Genomic DNA, 19,073 nt, shown 5'->3' on the forward strand with positions numbered 1-19,073 from the left:
CCTCTCTCTCTCCTTCTCTCTCTCTCTCTGTGTCCCTGTCTGTCTCTGTCTCCTTGCCTCTCTCTCTACCTGTCACTTCCTGTATGTGTCTCTCTGTTTCCCTCCCTCCCTCTCTCTGTCTCTCTGTCTCATTCCCACCGTCTCTTCTCCTCCCTCCTTCCCACCCTCCACTCATCCACTCCACTCATGTTACCCTCATCTCTCACACACCCCCACCCCGCCCCCACCACCACCCCCATCCCCCTCCCCTCTTTCCGACTCTTCATCTGATTCCGTTTGGTTCTGCTCACATTGTTCCCTTTCTGCATGGGACGAAACACATTGTGTAATAATGCTAGCCACACGATATCATATGTGTCCTCCTCACGACTTTTGTTTCTTTGTTACAGACTGTCACCAAAGTTCGGGCATTCTGGAAAAAAATCCACCAATTGTGATGGTCGACAGTGTGCTGGTCAGAGTTCCGCCCGAATGCAGCTGGTGACGTTTCATTTCTGGTGAGTCTGTGTTTTGATTGATGTGTTGTGTGGTGAGTCTGTGTTCTGATTGATGAGTGGCGTGTGTGGTGAGTCTGTGTATTGATTGACAAGTGGTGTGGTGAGTCTGTGTTTTGATTGATGAGCGGTGTGTGTGGTGAGTTGTGTTCTGATTGATGAGCGGTGTGTGTGGTGAGTCTGTGTATTGATTGATGAGTGGTGTGTGTGGTGAGTCTGTGTATTGATTGATGAGCGGTGTGTGTGGTGAGTCTGTGTATTGATTGATGAGTGGTGTGTGTGGTGAGTCTGTGTATTGATTGATGAGTGGTGTGTGTGGTGAGTCTGTGTTTTGATTGATGAGTGGTGTGTGTGGTGAGTCTGTGTATTGATTGATGAGTGGTGTGGTGAGTCTGTGTATTGATTGATGAGTGGTGTGTGTGGTGAGTCTGTGTATTGATTGATGAGTGGTGTGTGTGGTGAGTCTGTGTATTGATTGATGAGTGGTGTGTGTGGTGAGTCTGTGTATTGATTGATGAGTGGTGTGTGTGGTGAGTCTGTGTTTTGATTGATGAGTGGTGTGTGTGGTGAGTCTGTGTATTGATTGATGAGTGGTGTGTGTGGTGAGTCTGTGTTTTGATTGATGAGTGGTGTGTGTGGTGAGTCTGTGTATTGATTGATGAGTGGTGTGGTGAGTCTGTGTATTGATTGATGAGTGGTGTGTGTGGTGAGTCTGTGTATTGATTGATGAGCGGTGTGTGTGGTGAGTGTGTATTGATTGATGAGTGGTGTGGTGAGTCTGTGTATTGATTGATGAGTGGTGTGTGTGGTGAGTCTGTGTTCTGATTGATGAGTGTTGTGTGTGGTGAGTCTGTGTTCTGATTGATGAGTGGTGTGTGTGGTGAGTCTGTGTTCTGATTGATGAGTGTTGAGTGTGGTGAGTCTGTGTATTGATTGATGAGTGGTGTGGTGAGTCTGTGTATTGATTGATGAGTGGTGTGTGTAGTGAGTCTGTGTATTGATTGATGAGTGGCGTGTGTGGTGAGTCTGTGTATTGACTGATGAGTGGTGTTTGTGGTGAGTGTATTGATTGGTGAGTGGTGTGTGTGGTGAGTCTGTGTTCTGATTGACGAGTGGTGTGGTGAGTCTGTGTATTGATTGGTGAGTGGTGTGTGTGGTGAGTCTGTGTATTGATTGATGAGTGGTGTGGTGAGTCTGTGTTCTGATTGATGAGCGGTGTGTGTGGTGAGTCTGTGTATTGATTGATGAGTGGTGTGTGTGGTGAGTCTGTGTATTGATTGATGAGTGGTGTGTGTGGTGAGTCTGTGTTCTGATTGATGAGTGGTGTGGTGAGTCTGTGTATTGATTGATGAGTGGTGTGTGTGGTGAGTCTGTGTATTGATTGATGAATGGTGTGTGTGTGGTGAGTCTGTGTATTGATTGATGAGTGGTGTGGTGAGTCTGTGTATTGATTGATGAGTGGTGTGCTGAGTCTGTGTTTTGATTGATGAGTGGTGTGCTGAGTCTGTGTTTTGATTGGTGAGTGATGTGTGTGTTTTGATTGGTGAGTGGTGAGTCTGTGTTCGTCCGTCCACCCGTTGTTGGTTTGTTGTGCAGGAATTGATTGATAGTTCGTGAAGTCATGTGTATGAGGAGAACACTTTGTCTGTCTGATTGCTGTTTGTTTCTCTCTTCCTCTTTCTGTCTTTCTTTGTCTCTGTCCCCCCCCCCCCTCACTCCCCACACACCCTCCGTCTCTCCTCTCAGTTCTCTTCGAAATTTCTCCAACCCTGTCTAGATCTCTTCCTCCCTTACCCCCTTTCTCTCTCTTTCCCCCTCTCTCTTTCCCTCTCTCTCTTTCCCTCTCTCTCTCTCCTCTCTCTCTCTCTCCCCCTCTCTCCTCTTTCTCTTCCCCCCTCTCTCTCTCCAGAACCCCAAAATGATATGAGATGCATACTGTTTAGCTGTGTGAAAAGTATGTAGAATTCTTCGAAAGGAAATAAACATTATCAGGGTGGTCATCAGTTAAGAAATATTCACAGTATTATGTATACCCATTCTGAACACACACACACACACACACACACACACACACACACACACACACACACATGTGCACACATATTTTACACAGACTCACCCACAGTAAGTACACACGTAGCATGAGTTTCAACAAATGAAGGCTTTGAAAGTGGTCTGATAATCTGTTACTCAGGGGGGTTATATCTTGTTTTCCAAAAGAATGTAAACCATACAGATGTCTTTGAAATTAGTGACCAACCAAACATTGTCTTTAGTTTCTCCAGTTTTAGAGTTTTGCATGCGTGTGAATGACTGGTGCGAAAGCGCTTTGATTTGTCTCTGCACAAGATTCAGCGCTATATAAATACCATTATTATTATTATTATAGTCAGATGTCGTTGCGGGCTTTCCCCAAGTACATCCGTTCTCCTTCCTTTCTTTTTCAACCGTTCTGTGCCATGTATCCCATGGTCTTCTTCGTGTTGTTTTTCATCATCTGGAGTCCAATGACGAGCGTGCGTCTGTTGAAATTCTGAGGACGAGTGTTATCCAGGAGCCAGTTGCATTGCTCGGACGGAAGAGCCTAGTATGGTCGTAACCCGCTACTAACTGTGTGTAGTATGGAACTGACCAATGGCGCAGTTCGGTCAACGTAGGCATTTAGTCACGTGTAACTGTCAGAAAGTTAGAACCAAGCAACACAACTGGCACCAGGACCTGAAATGTATATATAACTGAGGGCGGAGACTTAGAGAACGTTCTGACTGCAGTGTGTCAGGAATTAACTTGGTGTTCTCCCCAAACACCAGCAGCCATGGAAATATCGACGTCATGGCGTGTGAAGAGTTTTGTTACGAAGGGAGGCAATTTGTTCAAACCTAACACGAGTTATATTCCTTTATTGTTTGTTGAAGAAGGGCAGGAGCGATCGACATCGCCGACAGAGGACGCCCTATAGAATGTTGCAGAAAGTAAACGGCTTTGTGTGGTGGTGTTGAAAGGATGAAGAGAAATGTACGTGCTGGAACTGAACCAAGTTGAAAGCGTTTTCGCTGAGGCAGGTTTGAGCGGCTCTCAGCCTGTGTGGTTAAACACAAAACAATTAAAGTGTTGAGAAAATCGATGCGAAGGTCTTGCTCGTCCTTTAATTCATCAGTGTGTTTTATTTCTGTCCTTCCTGTAGTGAATATTTCTAATTCAAAGGTGTTCTAACGAGAGATAGACTAGTATATCTCTGCTGTCAGTTTCCTTTCACCGATATTGTAGTATCTCGAGTTTAAAAAATAGAAGTATTGATATACATTTTTTTCTTACTTGAACTTGAAGGAATTCGGGGGAAAGCTTTCATCATAAATCTTTTTGAAGTATTGACCAATACTCGAGTTGCAATGTGTGTGTGTGTGTGTGTGTGTGTGCGCTCGCGCGCGCGCGTGTGTGTGTGAAACATACGCTGTGTAAGGTATATAGATCAGATGGCGCTATTTGACGCGTCCTTGAAACTGAAACTGTCAAGAACTAATTAGCTTTTGAAATCTGGATGGACACGTTTTGTGCAAGAAAGCCTTGATTACCTATCGAACTGCACCATGGACGACCCTGGCTATTAGCGGGTTTATTCTGTGCAAGCGGTTGGTGTGAATTGATCGTGGTAACTGTGGGGTTCAGTGTAAGACAAGACACGACATTTTTATCAACGAGGGTAATAGATAAACAAGGAACATTCTTTACATCCAGCACTCGCCCTAAAGAGGGATTTGATAAGATTGACCAGTACATCAGACAATTTATCACAGTATCTTGAACTTAGAAGGACAGGTCTTTGACAGGTCAGCAAAAATAGTTGCCCGTCTGGCGGGCTCTTCAGTGTGTAAAATCTGTAAAATCACAATCTGCCTTGGGGGAGTGTTAGACGCTTGTCTATTCCCGGGAGGTGCTCTTCAGTGTGTAAAGTCACGATCTGCCTTGGGAAGGTCCTTGTCTATTCCTGGGAGGTGGTAATAGACTGATTTCCTGGTGTGTCTGGCAGGTCTGTCTGTGCGTGATGCCATCGCTGTAAACACGGGGCAGCGTGTTATCCACAGTCCAGTCGGAAAGCTTTGTGGCTTTTTTAACCTCTGTAGATGTTGAGCGTTGTTCGTCCGGCTTTGTGCTTCCTTGTGGGTGACGGATGCTGCTTTGGATCCCCGCCTTTGCTCACAGAAGTAACTGGTGTTAGTCTGTATAAAGGGGGGACTCTTCGAAGTTTTTCTTATAGCAGCTGTAAAGTTGTTCGGCAGCTTTTTTTTTTCTTTTTCACATACATGGTCTTCGGATGGACGCGTGGCGGGTATTCCAAAAAGTAGTGAATCCTTTGTCCTCTTCTTTGTTACGTTTTTGGGAAACGTCTGAGGCTGCAAAAAGTTTCGTCCGTTCTTTTCTTCCCGGTGGTTTAGTAGTCTGTGGGTATGCGAAATGGACAGTCAGTTTTAGTCTGTCCGAAGGGTTTTAAGTTGAATTCTTTGATAAGGGGAAATGGGGGTGGTGGTGAATCCCTGTGCAACGTCACTAGGTGGACCGTATTTAGTAACTGCGGGGTTGAATGCGTGGGCGTTCCTTTGAACCCTTTCTGCAGTTTGTGAATCACCAGCACCAGTGTACTGGTAACTACCTCTTGTTAAGGGAGTGTTGTTTTTTTGGTTCTTTATCTTTCTGTCATCGTTTTGAAGTCTTACTGTAGCTGCAACCACGATTAAAAAAGCTAATACAGGTGCGCGCGTGCACGCACGCACGCACTCACGCACAGAGAGAGAGAGAGAGAGAAGAATTTTTTAAAGGTGGAGCTGTACTGGGGCGACACGCTCTCCATGGTGAGAGCATCCCGGATTTCAGACATCTGATATTTCATGTATCTGTCCTGATAAAGGTACAGTACAACACAACACAACACAACAAAAGAAAACAATCGAAGGTAAAAGACCCCACGACCAGCTGTATGCGACCGTCACCGATGTCACCGTCTGGAATGAATTTTAAAGACAACGGGAAAATACAGAATTACTGCAGCAGCAGATACTGTGTCGAAAAAAAAAATTATGAGAGTCTCCAATAAGTATGAGGCCATTTAGATAGTAGTTTAATATGATTACGAATTATTAATCATAGTGCAATCTTTGAAACAATGTATCAACTTTTAACAACTGTTATTGTCAGTTTCATAAAATTCGTAACATTGGACGATGTCGTTTCAGATGAGCTGACGACAAGAGCAACAGAATATAGTTTGTATCATGTCAGCTGACAAGAACAACAGAATATAGTTTGTATCATGTCAGCTGACAAGAACAACAGAATATAGTTTGTGTCATGTCAGCTGACAAGAACAACAGAATATAGTTTGTATCATGTGAGCTGACAAGAACAACAATATAGTTTGTGTCATGTGAGCTGACAAGAACAACAGAATATAGTTTGTGTCATGTCAGCTGACAAGAACAACAGAATATAGTTTGTATCATGTCAGCTGACAAGAACAACAGAATATAGTTTGTATCATGTCAGCTGACAAGAACAACAGAATATAGTTTGTATCATGTGAGCTGACAAGAACAACAGAATATAGTTTGTGTCATGTCAGCTGACAAGAACAACAGAATATAGTTTGTATCATGTCAGCTGACAAGAACAACAGAATATAGTTTGTATCAGTTTCAGTTCCATGTACGCTGCAGCACATCTGGTGAAAGATTAAAATGGTGGCAGCAGATGATTGACGTACACACAGACCCAACACGACAGTGAGATCTGGAGACCCTTCCAAAATGCTGCAGGAAAAAAACATCCAATATTCAAATAAAGTGGAATAGAAAATAAATAAATTAATAAATAAGTAACAAGCAAATAAAACAAAATTAAAAATATAAAGGTTCATAGCAGACAGTCGTTAGATTAAATTAACGGATCAAATAGAATGGATAAAACTGGCCCGCGTTCACACACGCACGCACGCACACACACGTGCGTGCGTGCGCGCGTGCGTCAGAATGTCAACGACATAGAATTTGCAAGGCACTCGTAGCCATTCCATCAAGTGAAAAGAGTCTGTGTAATTCTCAAATGGGTAAAGAAATATGCAAAGAAACGCAGACATAGATTAAGAAAGCTGTAAAGAAGACGAAAACAAATAAAGGGAAATAAAAGTCAAACTGCAAATAGCAAAAACTTTTCTTTTTTTTAATAAAATAAACGAGGAACGTAAGAAAATATATTGCAATGAGAACTCAAATGGAGAACGGTAAGAATGAGGGTGAAAAGCAGAAAAAATATTATAGATGCAAAGAAAAGACGGAAAAGAAAGAAAAAAAGAAATAAAATAAGCAAAGAGGGAGAGAGAAAAAAAGTTAAAGATACAAAAAAAAAAGAAAGAAAAAGGTTTTGAAGACTAGAGAAAAAAATCAAATGGAATATAAATAAGAATAAAAACAACAGAGATTGACAGGTTAATAGAAGAGACAGGCAAGAGGGAAAGGAAAACGAAAGATAAAATAAATAAATGAACGAGCAAACAGCACAAAAAGCAGCAACAAGGTAATGAAAAGAAAAGAATGGAAAATAGACAGAAAAGAACCAATAAAAGCCACAGAGGAAAAACGAAAGAAACAGACAACGAACGTAGAAAGAAGACAAGAAATAAACCAAGGGAAAGAGCAATAACAAGAAAGAAGAGGAATGAAATGCAAACCGGAGTGAAGAAGAAAGGAGTCTCAATATGGCGGTGAGAGGCATCATTCCTGCACTGGCTTTACGAGGTTGGATTTTCGATACTATATGTCTAGTTACACGTCTTGCTGTTCAACCGGAGTGTTGGGCACGTACTACTAATAGTGTGTTGGACAGGTACTACTAATAGTGTTGGGCACGTACTACTAATAGTGTGTTGGACAGGTACTACTAATAGTGTGTTGGGCAGGTACTACTAATAGTGTTAGACAGGTACTACTAATACTGTGTTGGACAGGTACTACTAATAGTGTTGGGCACGTACTACTAATAGTGTGTTGGACAGGTACTACTAATAGTGTGTTGGGCAGGTACTACTAATAGTGTTAGACAGGTACTACTAATACTGTGTTGGACAGGTACTACTTATAGTGTGGTGGACAGGTACTACTGTGTGTTGGACAGGTACTACTGTGTGTTGGACAGGTACTATTAATAGTGTTAGACAGGTACTACTTATAGTGTGGCGGACAGGTACTACTGTGTGTTGGACAGGTACTACTAACAGTGTGGTGGACAGGTACTACTAATAGTGGTGGACAGGTACTACTGTGTTGGACAGGTACTACTAATAGTGGTGGACAGGTAATACTGTGTGTTGGACAGGTACTACTAATAGTGTGTTGGACAGGTACTACTAATAGTGGTGGACAGGTACTACTGTTTGTTGGACAGGTACTACTGATACTGTGTTGGACAGGTACTACTAATAGTGAGTTGGACAGGTACTACTGATACTGTGTTGGACAGGTACTACTAATAGTGGTGGACAGGTACTACTGTTTGTTGGACAGGTACTACTGATACTGTGTTGGACAGGTACTACTGTTTGTTGGACAGGTACTACTGATAGTGTTGGACAGGTACCACTGTGTTGGACAGGTACTACTGATAGTGTTGGACAGGTACTGCTGTTTGTTGGACAGGTACTACTGTTTGTTGAACAGGTACTATTAATAGTGTGTTGGACAGGTACTACTGTGTGTTGGACAGGTACTGCTCATAGTGTGTTGGACAGGTACTACTGTTTGTTGGATAGATACTACTATGTGTTGGACAGGTACCACTAATAGTGCGTTGGACAGGTACTATTAATAGTGCGTTGGACAGACACTACTAATAGTGCGATGGATAGGTACTACGAGTTTCCTGTGGTACCGATGTAACACTTATCCACTGGGAAGAGAAATATCTTACTGAAGTCTGGCATCAGCGCATGGTAATTGTTGCGATACAGAATGTTACTCCTGTACCAGTGGTGGTCTTCCCAACTCCACCTTGTTCACCTTGATCAGTTCTGCCCCGTGAGAGTCGCCACCACTAGATTACGATGAAGCGTGCGGCCTGGGCAAATACCTGCCCAGAACCGCCTTCTGATTCGTTTACAGGAGGGACGGGCGCAGTAGCTGAGTGGTTAAAGCTTTGGGCTTTCAATATGAGGGTCTCGGGATCGAATCTCGATAACGGCGACTGGTAGGTAAAGGGTGGAGATTTTTTTCCGATCTCCCAGGTCAACATAATGTGCGGACCTGCTTGTGCCTGAACCCCCTTCGTGTGAATACTGCAAGCAGAAGATTAAATACGCACGTTAAAGATCCTCTAATCCATGTCAGCGTTCTATGGGTTATGGAAACAAGAACATATGCAGCATGTACACCCCCGAAAGTGGAATATGGCTGCATATATGGTGGGTCAAAAACGGTCATACACGTAAAAGCCCACTCGCGTACATACGAGTGAACGTATGAGTTGCAGCCCACGAATGCAGAAGAAGTTTACAGGAAGTTCTGAACCAACGAAGTGGCAGAGAAATGACCAGCAATCATGCTGCCTTGTGAGGAAACTTTGAGAAAGACAACGATGCGTTGCATGTCAATGTCCTCGGCATGGGCTTAGAATCACTGTGGGGGAGGGAGGGACGAGGCTTGAAAGGGCAAAGGTGAGGGTCGTGAGAAGATTAATCACTGGCGATCCTCACCCCAGAGAGGACAGCGGCTCAGTGTGTCTGGTTCTGCGGTGACTCCTGTTGCCGTCTGTACAGGTTTCAGTGATTTAATTTCCTGCAGGTGGTACATAGGTGACTTGGCAGTTGTGTAAAGGACTCTTCTGGGAAGCATTACGGCGACCTGATAGCTCCCTGAGCAGTGATGATTTTGGTACCGTGACAAAATGAGCCGGAATTTTATGAATGTGCAAGTGAGATGGGTGGCTTGGGAAGAAGCGCACGTGCGCACACGAACACGCGCGCACATAGTCACAGATGCAGACACACACGCGCGCGCGCGCACGCACGCACGCACACACACACACACACACACACACAGAGGTCAAAGACATGCGCACGCTGTGTGTGTGTGTGTGTGTGTTTCTGTGAAAGATGAACCTGTTCGTCAAGCTTTACTTGCCAGTGTCTGAGGATGCTTTTGGAGAAGTTTACTTTCCTTTGTCTTTCTTCATGACTTAAACAAAAAATTTAAAAAACCGGTTCCTTGTTTGTTTGTGTGTTGGCTTTCTTTGTTTGATTGACTTTAGGTCATTACTGAGGCGGTCGATTAGTTTAATTAATTTTGCAACAAAAGGCTGTATTGAAATTGATCGACTGTTTTCAAAATAGATTGTCATCGAAACAGTTTTAGCAGTATATGGTATAAATGTTATGATGGTGGGTTTTTTATCTTTGAAAAAAAATTATTGTGGTGGCACTGGTATCAGTAGTTGAAGCAGCAGGGAAGGCGGTTGCAGCTGCAGCGATGGTGGTGGTAGTAATGTCAGTAATGGGTTTTGTTCAATGACTACTTCTAAGTTACGTGTTACGCGTTATACCCTATGATACGATTATGCCAAAGAAACACGTATCCTTCGGCTTAACAACCATCAAGGACCCAAAGCTTCGGACTGGAAATTGCTGACCTCATCATGACGGCCAAATCCCTCTCTTCTGCGGAAAGCCAACAACAAACAACGAAACATAATATTGGCTTGTTTCCAGCGGAAACATAATAATGTTTCCAACAAAAACATAATTACAGGAATCGCCCGGATTACCGTAGACATCCGCCATGGCAATAATTGTCACGTTAACAACAGGGGACAACTGGATGGCGCTGATTCCGGAATCAATTCGTGCATCGGATTACATCGCGGAAAAAAAAGGAGAGGGGGTAAGGGGGGGGAGGGGGATACGACATTGCGTAAGAGGTCTCTGTTTCTGCAGAGATCGGCAGGAAAGGGCAAGATGTCGGAACGCTGTGTTAGCGTAAAGGAAACCATCTTTGTTTTACTGCCACAGCAATCTCTTTTTCTTGAACGCAGGGTTATAGGATTTCTGCTATAACTATTTTTCAGAGAGATGGCAACGCGGAATGAGAAAGCTTCAAAGCCAGCTTCTGTTTCACAAAGGCTTCACAGCGTGTGGGTTGATCCATAATCATACGCTACACCACACGTGTTCTGTTTGAAACAAAGGAGGTGGGAGGGGTGTGATGTATTGCCTTCACATAAACCCAAAGCGCTGGTCAGGCCTTGAGATGGAAGACAGTGTTGATGTCTTTTGATATGTGACTGAAAACAAGCTCTCTAATCTGGATGATGTTAGGTTATCAATCATTTCAAGATTATTTCTACAGAGTGTTTTCAACGAAACATCATTTTGATTGGATTTTCTCTATTTCGAACAGCAACAACAATAATCATTATAGTACTGCTGCTGTTGCTATCACTACTACAATTACTTCAGCTGCTGCTACGACCATGACTACTATTGCTACTACTACTACTGCTGCTGCGGCTACTGCTACCACCGCCACTACCACTGCTACAATGACTGATGATAATGATACTAAGCAACCACGACAATGATCATGATGATGATGATAAGTCCGGCACAGTACCAGAATCAAGCTTCAGGTCAGACCACCCAAAACGATGAACAGTAAACCCCCCCAAAAAAAAATCTGTGACACAGCTCACCAGGACGTGACAGCACTGACACAGCTCACTAGGACGTGTCAGTACTGACACAGCTCACTAGGACGTGACAGCACTGACACAGCTCACTAGGACGTGTCAGCACTGACACAGCTCACTAGGACGTGACAGCACTGACACAACTCACTAGGACGTGTCAGTACTGACACATCTCACCAGGACGTCTCAGCACTGACACAGCTCACTAGGACGTGACAGCACTGACACAGCACACCAGACAGCACTGACACAGCTCACCAGGACGTTACAGCACTGACACAACTCACCAGGACGTGTCAGCACTGACACAACTTACTAAGACGGGACAGCACTGACACAACTCACCAGGACGTGTCAGTACTGACACAACTCACCAGGACGTGTCAGTACTGACACAGCTCATCAGTCAGCACTGACACAGCTTACCAGACAGCACTGACACAGCTCACTAGGACGTGACAGCACTGTCACAACTCACCAGGACGTGACAGCACTGACACAACATTCCAGGACGTGTCAGCACTGACACAACTCACTAGGACGTGACAGCACTGACACAGCTCACCAGACAGCACTGACACAGCTCACCAGGACGTGTCAGCACTGACACAGCTCACCAGACAGCGCTGACACAACTCACCAGGACGTGTCAGCACTGACACCGCTCACCAGGACGTGTCAGCAACTGACACAGCTCACCAGACAGCACTGACACAGCTCACCAGACAGCACTGACACAGCTCACCAGGATGTGTCAGCACTGACACAGCTCACCGGGACGTGACAGCACTGTGGGAGGCCACAGGATGGAGGAGGACAGGCGGACAATGAACCCCTTTGTTGCACTCCGTTCATCGGCAACGAAATTAAAGACCCCGAACGAAGGCTTGGGTCGACGGCATTATCTTCGAAGCGATGCATCAACAAAAGAAAGAGAAAAAAAAATAAAACGATTAGACAAACACCACAGCAGGAAGCAATCAATTCATGCCTGACAACAATGCGTTACAAACTGTCATTTGACAAGAGCAGGGAGGGCCCAACGAGAACAGAAGCGTATTGATAATGATTGGTTTGGTTTCATTGCCAGCACCCCGCTTCTTCCTTCGTGCCCACATTCTTTCTGTTAATGATGAAGAGAGGGAGAGAAAGAGGCAAAGAGGGCATAAACTAAACATCGGCCAGCATTTTTGGTTGGTTGAGAGAGACAGAGTGGGGTGTGGGGGGTGAGAAGGAGATGGAGGAGAGAGAGAGAAAGAAAGAGAGAGGACAAAGACAAAAAGCAAAGCAAACTTGACCCCCCCCCCCCCCCCAAAAAAAAAAAAAAAAAAAAAAAAATTTTTGTTCCAAATTCGGGCATGCCAACACAACAAAAGCAGCAAAGACAATTATCATGTGAATATATATTGACGAAGAAAGAAGAAGGATGGCTGTTGTCTGCTCAAAATGGTTAGATGAAATTGGCCCAGCCCACGCAGTAATATGATCTGGGGGTTGTTAGCCAACGATTTCTCGCAATCCCACGCTTTCTCACATATTGAGAGGGCGCGTGGAGGGCGCCCCCCACGCTTTCTCTCGCTTTACGAGAAAGTGTGGGATTACGAGAAAGCGTGGTCGTTCCCCTGCCACGCTGTCTCTAAATAGACCGCTGGAGAGTTCCGGGTTTACATGACTTATAGAGGCGTGTCACATGACCTGTGCACTTGAAGTTGATTGGCTCTCCTAAATTTCGAGCTACAAAGGCGAGAGAGGCAGAACGTGTGAAACAGTATGCTTCTTTTTTTTTCGATTTTGTGTGTGTGTGTGTGTGTGTATGTGTGCATACGATGGTACTTCATTGACTAGAGTTTAGTTGTAGCAATGGAGGCTATCCACTGAGGGGATGGAGGACAGCACGAGTTTACTGCTTTTGGGTATGTCGATCGCCTTTGATATTGCTCGAATTTCGAGTAAACGTTAGATGCGCGAGATCCAGGATGGTCACAGAACAACTCCCCAGCTGTCTGTTGCGAGAAAGGGCAGTTTCAGTTTCAGTAGCTCAAGGAGGTGTCACTGCGTTCGGACAAATCCATATACGCTACACCACATCTGCCAAGCAGATGCCTGACCAGCAGCGTAACCCAACGCGCTTAAGAAACGAGAAAGGGCAGGTGACAAGACACTCCCACGCTTTCTCGCAATTTATGAGAAAGCGTGAGAAGTCCCCCTTATTTTGATCACGAACATATCCATTGACACTGGGGTTGGTTTCTTGTCTTTTCCTAATACAGATGTTAGATAAAAACGATGGAGGAAAAAAGTAGAGAGAAAGAGGACGACGATGATGACAATGGTGATGGCGTTAGCGAATCTTAAAATCGGTATGAAATTGCAAATACAGGTCGATGATGAGGACATTTCTTTTTTCTATCTGAGCGAATGATGGGGGTAAACAAAGAAATGTTCAGCGATGCACGAGTGTAAAAGTGCAATCTCGGAAAACAAACACGTACCTTAAAGGCAAGAAAACCAAAACACATAACGCAGTGCAAATGTCGCCCAGCATGGGGAGAAATCGCTGAACGCGTTATGGTGAGGATGGGAGTGGGAAAGGGAGGAATAGAGAGAGGGGGGAGAGAGAGAGGGGGGAAGGGAGAGAGAGAGAGAGGGAGGGAGATAGAGAGAGAGGGGGAGGGAGAGAGAGAGAAAGAGAGGAGTAAAGAAAAAAAACAGTGTTGAAAGAAGGAAGAATATGTCCTTGGGATGCCAATGTGTGCCGCGATGACGATGAAAACGTTGACAAAAAGGGGAAGTTTCATGACAGTTGTCGAAAGTGTGTGTGTGTGTGGTATGTGTGTGTGTGTGTGTGTGTGTGGTGTGTGTGTGTGTGCGCGCGTGTGCAGGAGGGATGGAGGGAGAAGCCCCGAAATGGCTGCATAACGTACAAAAACCATTTCCCATAGAGAACATAATTCCTATACTTGCCTCACATCGAACCGCAAGTAAAAGCAAACATTCCAAGGCAGTGATTTGCCAGCGTCCAGCTTTAGTCCATCAGCCCCCCCATAGTTCTAGTTTTTCACCCCCTACAAACTGACCCCAAAAAGAGTGACCGCGTTTTCTACGGGTCTTTTCGGCATTTGTGTCAAACGTTATCATTATTATTATTGGTAGAAGTATTAGTAGTCGTGTTGTTGTTGGTAGAAGTAGTCGAGTAGTAGTAGTAGTAGCAGTGGGCAACCCTTCGGTCAGAGACCAAACTCAGCGAATGATAATGGAACCAGCTCACTCCAAAATCGCCTGAAACATTTTTTTTTCCCTTGCTCAGAATGTTACCTCCTTCGAAAGACAACATTTTTCATTTTATCTTTTCAGTGTTCATATTTGCACATACTTGAAATACATATTACACAAATAATAACATTTTATGCTTTAATCAAAACCAAAACGAAATAAATTATTGTTCCACCCAGTGCTTTATCAATGTCTAACAGCAAACTCAGCATCATTGCATGATAGTCAGTCGTGTCCGACTATGACCATCAGAACAGGCAACTGCTGTCCCGACTATCTTGACTGGAATTTGATTTTTGTGGAAAGTGTCTTGCCCCTAGTTACATCCCCACTCTCTCGGCCAAAAGGGTTTTAGGACAGTCGGCGTAGGGAGTGGCCCACAAGGCTACAGCACTAAGTTACAGCACTAAGAGCCAGTGCAGTTTTGCCTCCTAGTTTGAGAGTCATAGACGTTCACAAAAGACAAAGCTGTAAATGATTTCCCTTTACAGCTGAGAAATCATTGATAATAGAGCTCCCACTTTGCTGTTGTAGAAAGCCGGAAAAAAACTTTCCATATGAGAGACAGGGAGATAAACAGACAGAGAGGAAGAGAGAGAGAGTACACTCCCAGGAAAGTCAATGAGCGGGATAGGGAGAATGGAAGAGCACTGCCAAGGCAGCCCGTGGGACTGGGTCACAGGCGGAGGGCAGGGGCGGGGGGGCTGACGGTAATGAAACCTGTTACTGCATCGTTTTCACCGGGAATAGAAAGGTCCGGGCTGCTGCGGGCATTCATCCCCCAACTCCGCCCCCCATCTCCCCCGGCGTCCCCTTCCGCCCATCCCACCCCCCTCACACACACACACACACACACACACACACACACACACACACACACACACACACACGCATACACACACACACACACGCGCGCACGCGCGCGCCATCCCTTTGTGATGGAGTCATTACCAGTGGGCAATGACAGACAGAACGACATTGATGATCAGTCCCTTCATGTGTCTGCCACGAGGCACAACAGAAGGGGAAAAAAGAAATGGAAAGAAGACGGGGAAATAGTACAAAACGGTCATCATTTCCTGTTGTCCCTGTCGCTCCGTAGCTCGGTCTTTCTTTGTCTGTGTGTCCACTTCTGTCTGATTACATGGGATTAATTTCCGATTCAGCTATTCGAGTATGTGTTGACGTAGCCTATACACGCATCTCTTTCTGTCTCTCTCTGTCTCTGTCACTCTGTCTGTCCGTACCTCTCCCCCCTCTCCCTCTATCCCTCTCTCTCAATCTCTGTCCCTCTCTCAGTCTCTCTCTCTCTCTCAGTCTCTCTCTGTTCCCCCCTTTCTCTGTCTGTGTATCTGTTATTATCTATTTGATTTGTTCTATGTCATTAATTTGTTCACGCTTATTTCATTTATTATATTGTGCGTATGTATGTGTATGCGTGTGTGAGGGCATGGTGTAAAGAAGCTTTCAGCTTATCCATTCTACGCTCAATAAACCATGTCATTGTCATTGTCTCTATCTCTCTCTCCCTCTCTCTCCCACCTGCCCGCCCTTCCCCCTGCCCCCCCGCCCCCTCCCCCCTATTCAAATAGGGCTTGTAGATGATGACAACTTCAGAATTCAATACAGAGTTATTATGTAAAAAAACCCACAAAAAAACAAACGTGCAATAATAACAGATTGCCATCTTGTTTATGACACATTTATCGTGTCGCACCCCCCTCCCCTTGGTCCATCCCCATCCCCCACCACACATAGATTCCTTCCCCTATCCCCACATCCCACCCCTCAAGAGAAACAGAAATGTATGGTTTTATTACATTTAAGCGTTCGGCATTAAAATAATACGATACAACTGATACAACACATTGGACAAGTGAGTAGTAGACTATGAAAACTAGAACGGTACACCAGTTCTTTAGTCAGCGAAGACCATGACAAGGTTAAGCGGCACGTGAGTAAACAAGGAGCTTTCAGACAGGAGGAGGGAGACGGTAATTAAGGAGAGATACGCATCTAATATACCCGTGGGCAGCCCGTTGGAAACCTCCAATTTCCCCCCACTTCTGAAAGCGCCATTGACAACCAGACAGGTCCCCCGGAGAGTGGGAGAACAAATGCACGGACCATGAACAGTTGACAAGTAGCATGACTGTGTGTTTGTGTGTGTGCAGGGGAGGGGGGGGGTTGTAGGAGGGGGGATGTGTGTGTTTGTGGGGGGGGGGGAGGCGGGGACTCGGGATGAACGGCTTGGGGGTTGCGACCCAGAAACGACGCAGATAATAACTGGAAATAATAACAGACAATAAGAAAGGGGGAAATACAATATGTGGACAGAGTATCAACTGGTCTTGTCAGACACAACAAATGGCTCTTTTCCTCGAACAAGATTCAAATGACTGCTGGTCACGGTCTTTGAACAGTTTTTCTTCATTCCCCTCAACCCTAGACTCTCCCATGTGATATAATAAGCTCACAATATGACATTGCATAAGCTAACAGAGGAGATAGACCAAGGAAGGCAAAAGTGCACATTTGTAGTGATTATCGATACAGAAATGTTTCGGGTGAAGACCGAGAAATGTGGACAGTCTGACTCACAATAAAAATGATGATGATGATGGAGTCTCCCGTCGGACCGACGGATGAGTAGGCAGTCAGGCTTATCTGTCGGTGTGTGTCCTCATATGGGAGAAGAGGCCGATTCTGGATGCACAGCACTTCCCACAGGTGTTGCAAGGGAAAACGTCTCCTGAAGCTGAGCCATGCTTCCTTCGCTCACGCTTCTCCTTAATAGCCTGCGTTCTCTTGTTTTCAAACGTCTTTGTGCCACTTGAGCACAGCATCCCCGACATTAGCCTGGTTGCCTGACCAGCACATGTGACTTTTTTTTAGTGAAGAGGAGCTGTGCAGTCCCTTCTTCACTCTCTCGCCTACCGATGCTCACAGTCCCACAGGCGCAGATACATGCAGGACGGCCTCGGGTGTTAACCTAACTAACGGGGCGTAATGGTTAGCTCCATTCGCGTTACGTAAAATCCTTGGAGATGTGGGATTGCCAATGAATGTCATTATCAGTCATGCATGCAGTGTACCAGAGAGAGAGAGAGACTGCTTTGGTGGACTGATGAAAACGGAAACATAATATCCGATGTGTATGGTGTGGTGCTTTCACGGCATAACTATCTTGGATTGATTTCCGATATGCGAGACGCACCCCAGTTCAACTGTTCGATCGTACGCTTGAGGATCATGTTCGTCTGTCTGTCTGTGGGTCTCTTTTTGTCGCTCTCTCTGTCTGTCTGTCTGTCTGTCTCTCTCTCTCTCTCTCTCTCTCTCTCTCTCTCTCTCTCTCTTCTCTCTCTCTCTCTCTGTGCCCGTCTGCCTCTGCCCACCCCTCTCTCGTCTGTCTGTACCCATCTCCCTGTCTGTCTGTCCTCCCCCACTTTCTCTCTCTCTCTGTCCTTATGTCCGTCACACACACCCCTCTTCCCATCCGTATGTCTGTCCCCCACCCCTCTCTCTCTCTCTGTCCGTCTGTCTGACGTCTGTCCCCACCTCTCTCTCTCTCTCTTTCCCATCTGTCTCTCTCTTTGTTTCTGTCTGTCTCTCTCTCTCCCATATCTCTCTCCCATCTCTCTCTCTCTCTCTTTCTTTCTTTCTCTTTCCCATCTCTCTCGCTGTATTTCCAATTTTTCTGTGTGGGTGGGTGTGCGGACGGTAGTCGCAGGTGCGTGTCCAGATGGATGAGTAGATGCATAGATACACAAACATCAGACACAGATGGTATATATACTTTGGTTTCGTCCAGCCCGTCTCCTCTTTCTCTACCTCTCTCTCATCTTTCTCTCTGTCACTGTTTCTGTCTGTCTGTCTGTCTGTCTGTCTGTCTGTCTCTCTCTCTCTCTCTCTCTCTCTCTCTGTGTGTGTGTGTGTGTGTGTGTGTGTGTGTGTGTGTTTCTGTTGGTCTATATGTCTGTCTCTATCTCTCTCATTCACTCACTGTTCCTCTTCCTTACCGTGTATCTGTCCTTTGTGCCCCCACCCCACCCTCCTATTCCCCCTCTTTACGCTCTCTCTGTGTCTCTGTCTGTCTGTCTCTGTCTCACACACACACACACACACACACACACACACACACACACACACACACATTCACTCACTATTTCCCTTCTTACCTTGTGTATTGTCCCTTGTGTCTCACCCCATCGTTTTCTTCCCCGTCTTTACACTCTCTCTCTCTCTCTCTCTCTCTCTCTCTCTCTCTCTCTGTGTGTGTGTGTGTGTGTGTGTGTGTGTGGTGTGTGTGTGTGTCCGTCCGACAGTCCGTCCGTCCGTCCGTCCCTGTCTCACTATCTCACATTCTCTCCCACCCTCCCTCCCTACCTTCATCACCGCGTGTGTTTCTTGTCTTGTCGTTTTTTGTCTGTCTAGAGATGAGAGGAACGACAACCATTCTTAATTGCGAAATCGAAATCGCAAACAAATTGCATCAGGTTCGTTTGCCAGTCAGATGGAGCTTTTGTCGGAAGGAACGATGGAGGATTTTTTTTTTTTAAGTCAAGAAGAAAAGAGAATGAATGG

General features: G+C 45.3%; 1 protein-coding gene across 1 annotated transcript in view; it reads left to right on the plus strand.

Moving 5' to 3' along the window:
• The first annotated feature begins 399 nt into the window (after positions 1–399).
• LOC143297403 (arg8-vasotocin receptor-like) overlaps positions 400–19,073 on the plus strand; it is an 81,781-nt gene continuing 63,107 nt past the window's right edge. Inside the window, exon 1 of the mRNA XM_076609740.1 lies at positions 400–497. The gene's annotated coding sequence lies outside the window, so the exon portion shown is untranslated. The remainder of the gene's footprint in view (positions 498–19,073) is intronic.

Source organism: Babylonia areolata, chromosome 22 (assembly GCF_041734735.1).
Source record: "Babylonia areolata isolate BAREFJ2019XMU chromosome 22, ASM4173473v1, whole genome shotgun sequence".
Lineage (NCBI taxonomy): Eukaryota > Metazoa > Mollusca > Gastropoda > Neogastropoda > Buccinidae > Babylonia > Babylonia areolata.